The 5,610-nt window shown below is 37.1% G+C and overlaps 1 long non-coding RNA gene across 1 annotated transcript; it reads right to left on the reverse strand.

Moving 5' to 3' along the window:
• Window positions 1–623: 623 nt before the first annotated feature.
• Window positions 624–2,853, reverse strand: LOC139192578 (uncharacterized). The gene is made up of 5 exons (XR_011576781.1): window positions 2,620–2,853; window positions 2,460–2,530; window positions 2,138–2,225; window positions 1,460–1,554; window positions 624–989 (listed from the first exon to the last, which is right to left on the reverse strand). It is a non-coding gene; the product is annotated as an uncharacterized lncRNA (long non-coding RNA).
• Window positions 2,854–5,610: the final 2,757 nt, after the last annotated feature.

Genomic DNA, 5,610 nt, shown 5'->3' on the forward strand with positions numbered 1-5,610 from the left:
TCGACATATGTTGATATCTGTTAATATGTGCGCAAGACAATAAACTCACCAAGGGTTTGACGAAATTTCTCTGTGATAAACTGAAAATTTTCGGTTCGCGGCTCTATTTCTATCTAAAAAACTTATACTTTAACACTGAAACGCTCCAAAATTCAGATCATAAATTCGCCAGTGATCATGATAAGTAGATGCTAAAGAACTAAACATAAACTGAAGGATAAAATAGAAGAGATTATATTCACACACCCCAAATTACTTCTCTCATACCCTTTAAATTTTTTAATGCTTTTTCTATCAAGTGTTAGTAGTGTGTAGAAAATAATAAAAATTTAAAAAGGTATGAGAGAAGTAATTTGGGATGTGTGAATATAATCTCTCTAAGATAGTTGTATCACACTAATTTGTGCTTAAATGACGTGAGATATTGGTTTTGTGTCAAAAGAAAAAACGATTTGTTTATAGTTAAGCATGCGTATAAAATTGTTTAGCTACTTGGCCATATACCTCAATCTTGCTCCCTCTTCCTCATCAGAAGTGACTTGTAACATAAACGCTATATATATATCACAACATATATATCACAAAGAAATATATATATATATATATATATATCGCAACATATATATCACAAAGATCTTTATATGATTCTATTAATATTCAAATTAATTGTTTAATGCTCTAAAGTGCACATCTCCAATCACCATCGTAGACGAAAAGGCTTTAAGTTTATTTCATTACACAATAGGCTTCAATTTCAGGAAACGATCAAGATAGGTAGCTTCTCGCTCACTTTCTTTTTCTTCCTCATTTCGCTGGTTTGTTAATTGACTAGCCAAGAAAGCTTGAAATAACTCAGCCATTTGTTGTGCATTAACTTGTGGGTTTGGCTGGACGTTAGGTAGATCGACATGATGCTCTTCAGGGGCATTTGGTGGTGTGCGAGGGTTGTCTTCAGGTTGTGGCGGCATCTTGTCAACAAAATCGATAAACTGAAACAAAATGCATAACTCAAGAAAATATATATCGAAAGAAAACAAATGACTCAAGAAAACAAATGTTGCAAAAATTTTCTGGTTGCTTGTTATTTTAAAACAAGTTATAAACCATGCTCTGATACCATTTTTTCTGTCACGACCCAAAAAGTAACGCGACAGCGCCGCGAATCTTAAAAAAAACACATGAGAGTTGTATGCTTCAAACTTAGAACATGACAATTCTTATGTATCTTTAAAATACGCAAGGCCTCTAAAATTTACATCAAATATATATACCAGAGTTTAAGTGAAAACCAAAACATTCAACCCATTTCTTAAGCAACCTTTTTACAACAGAAATTCCAAAAGTTCAGTTTACAAGCCAAAGGAGTGATAGGTTTAGACATATATATACATACATATTTACAGAAGAAAAGAGGATAAACACAAACAGTTTTCACTGAAACCAGAAAATCAATATTTACATTTCAAAAGTTGCTTTTCTGGTTGGAAGCTTTTAGGTTGACAAGCTACAACCGCACACCTTAGTCCAACTCTTCCATTATTTCTCGCACAGCACCTGAAAATGTAGGGGTGAGCATCACATACAATCATTTGCCCCCCCTCGGGAGGCACCCTAGCTAGGTTTGAAAATATATATATCTTTGTACAACGTATTAAGGAAATAATTTGCACAACAAAATGCTTTGGCATGAGTTAAAATTCATTTTATGCTTATAATTAACCATAGTGGGATCCCTGCATTCTATTTGTCCTGACAACCGAACACGCGGCCAACTACCGTACCTAAAATAATTTCTCAAGTAATAACAACACAAGGTAGGGTAGCGAGAGTGTCCACTTACAACCTATACCACATAGACACAAGTACCCTTCCCTTACGGTTAATGGTACGAGTCCGTTTGTATAGGACCCTCCGGAGGTTTAGGGGATCGAAGCCCAGGGTAGTCACACAGCTCCCTTCACTCTCAGGTTGTCATGACATTTAGAACAACATAAATCATATGCTAGAAAAACCAAACTCCTTTTTCCTAACATGCAGTTCTAACCACAACAAAATTCAATGCATAGCTTGCACGCATCCATATTTACATATATAATACATATCGAAAATCACTAACCAGGGTGTGAGTCCCCCCTACCTGATATTCCAAGCTTTAGGTACTAACTCGTTCCACAAGTTGTTCACTCTTATCTCTTGGTCTTGCTTAAGCCAAGAAAGCGCCTATTCTGAAAAAGAACATATCAATATACAGTTCACATGCACCAACATAAACCAACACATCTCAATTTCATCTGCACAGTGCATTTATAACCCCAAAATAACCAATCCAATCTTTATTCATATAAACCCCAGTTTAATTCACCTTCTCCATGAAACCCATTTAGAAGCCATATATCCAATGCCAATAAACAGCCAAAGCACACTTAAATTCTAAAACTCCAGAACTAGTAAAATTTTACCTTAATCTTCTCTAATTATGTTGTTCGACCAGCTTTGAGACTTCCAGGACTCTCAATTCAACCATATAGCACTTCAAACATTAATTTTCCCAAAGTTATTAACTTGAAATCCCCAACTAAAATATAATTTCGAATCTGCAAATAAGCATTGAATTCTTACCTTCGTTCGTAGAGGTAGATTTCTTGATCACAGTGGCGAAAACGGATTCCCATTCGGATGTCCAAAGATGACCCGATGCAAATTTTTTTTCTTCCTTCGACACCCAGAGAAACCCATCTATTTCTATTCCTTTCTGCCCTTTTTTTGGAACAGGGCACCGAACCAAAGATGAAGAAATCATCTTACACATACACGTGGTCTCCACTCCTTTTGTCTCTTTTTTTATTTTTTTATTTTTTTTTTATTTTAACACACCCACTCTAACTAAACCTTTACAAGCCCAAACAACTAAATATACATTTCTGGGGTTTTACATTCCACCCCCCTTAAAATAAATTTCGTCCCCGAAATTTGCATAGTCACTCGAACAAATGGGGATACATTTGCTTCATTTCAGATTCTAACTCCCATGTAGCTTCTTCAACTCCGTGATGTTGCCACCTTACTTTGACAAGTGATACACTTCGGTTTCGAAGCTTCTTTATTTCTCGATCAAGAATACAAATTGGACCTTCAACATATGTTCTATTTGGCTCCAACGGTAAATCCACCCATGGCTTAATATGCTAAATTTCTGGAGCACTTTTCTTCAATTAGGAGACATGAAATACATTATGAATATGACCAAGTTGAGGTGGCAGCTCCAGTTTATAAGCAACATTCCTTACTCTTCCAATTATCTTGAAGGGACCAACATATCTGGGTGCCAATTTTCCTTTCACTCTAAATCGATGTATTCCTTTTTGAGGGCTTACCTTCAAAAGTACAAAATCACCAGAATGAAATTCCAATGGTCTTCTTCTCCTATCTGCATAAGACTTCTGTCTACTCTGTGCAGTCTTGAGTCGATCACGAATAAGCTTAACCTTTTCAGTTGTTTCCTTTATGATCTCTGGACCCAAAACTATTCGATCTTCTGTATCAATCCAACAAATTGGTGATCGACAAGGCCTTCCATATAGAGCCTCGTAGGGTGCCATACCAATACTACTTTGGTAACTATTATTGTAGACAAATTCAGCAAGTGGAAGATGGACACTCCATTTTCCTCCAAAATCCAAAATACAAGCTCTCAACATATCTTCCAAAATTTGGATGACCCGTTCTGATTGTCCATCAGTTTGTGGATGGTATGCCGTGCTCAAATTGAGTTCCGTACCCAATTCTTCTTGTAACTTTTCCCAAAGACGTGAAGTAAATCGAGGGTCTCGATCAGAAACTATTGTTTTAGGGATTCCATGCAATCGAATAATCCACTCAATGTAGAGCTTAGCAAAGTAGTCGATAGGTGAATTCATCTTCACGGGCAAGAAATGAGCACTCTTCGTAAGTCGGTCTACTACCACCCAAACTCCATTATGCCCTTTATTTGAGCTCGGTAGATCAGTAATAAAGTCCATGGTAATGCTCTCCCACTTCCATTCTGGAATAGCTAATTGTTGCAGCATACCAGATGGTTTTTGATGTTCGATCTTCACTTGTTGGCATATTGAGCATTGACTAACATAATTGGCTACCTCTCGCTTCATCCCTTTCCACCAATACCTTCTCTTCAGATCTTGGTACATTTTATTGCTTCCTAGATGCATTGCAAATCGAGTATTGTGAGCTTCCTTTAGTACTCGCTTTCTTACTCTCTTATCTTTAGGCACAACCATTCTTTCTTTATATCTTAGACCACCATCTTCATAAATCTCCCACTCTTCTGATGCTTCTTTGGACCTTATCTTTTGCTTCAACAACTCTATTTCTGGATCATCATTCTGTTTAGCAATCAGTTCTTGTTCTAATTGAGGCTCCAATTGAAGATTAGTCAGAACACCTTCCCCCAAAACCTCAATGTTATATGCTTCAATAGTTCCAAACATGTCATTTTCAGCCAACATTAAACTTGACAATGTACTTCTTGTTTTCCTACTCAACGCATCAGCCACTACATTTGCCTTTCCAGGATGATACAACAATTTGAAGTCATAATCTTTTATATACTCCATCCATCGCCTTTGCCTTAAGTTCAGATCATGTTGAGTAAACAAGTATTTAAGGCTTTTGTGATCTGAATAAACATAAAATTTACTACCGTATAAATAACACCTCCAAATCTTCAAGGCATGAATTATAGCAGCCAACTCCAGATCATGAGTGGGATAGTGCTTCTCATGTGTTTTCAACTGTCTTGAGGCATAAGCAACTACCCTTCCATTTTACATCAGCACAGCTCCTAATCCTTGTCCGGACGCATCTGTGAATATTTCATACGGATCCTCACCATTTGGCAACACCAATATTGGGGCAGTAGTCAACTTTGTCTTCAATTCTTTGAATGCATACTCACAATCTTCACTCCATGCAAACTTTACCCCTTTCTTTGTCAAACTTGTCAATGGAGTTACAATCTTGAAGAAGTCCTTTACAAACCTCCGATAATATCCGGCTAACCCAAGAAAGCTTCGAATCTCAAAGACATTTTTAGGTCTTTCCCAATTCAGTACTGCTTCTATTTTACTTGGATCAACTGAAACTCCTTCTCCAGAAATTACATGCCCAAGAAAACGCACTTCACTTAACCAAAAAGCACACTTTGACTTCTTTGCATAGAGTTGGTTGTCCAGTAAAGTTTGTAGAACTATCTGCAAATGAGTCTTATGTTCCTCTCGAGTCTTAGAATACACGAGAATGTCGTCGATGAAAACAATCACAAACTTATCCAAGTAGGGTCGAAACAGACGATTCATGAGGTCCATGAATGCAGCAGGTGCATTCGTCAATCCAAACGGCATAACAACAAATTCATAAAGACCATAGCGAGTGCGAAAAGCTGTTTTAGGAATATCTTCTTCTCGGACCCTTAACTGATGGTAACCAGACCTCAAGTCGATCTTTGAGAAGTACTGTGCCCCAACAAGTTGATCAAACAATTCGTCAATCCTTGGCAAAGGATACTTGTTCTTTATTGTCACCAAATTCAACCTTCGATAATCGACGCACAAT

Source organism: Malus domestica, chromosome 15, assembly GCF_042453785.1.
Source record: "Malus domestica chromosome 15, GDT2T_hap1".
Classification (NCBI taxonomy): Eukaryota; Viridiplantae; Streptophyta; class Magnoliopsida; order Rosales; family Rosaceae; genus Malus; species Malus domestica.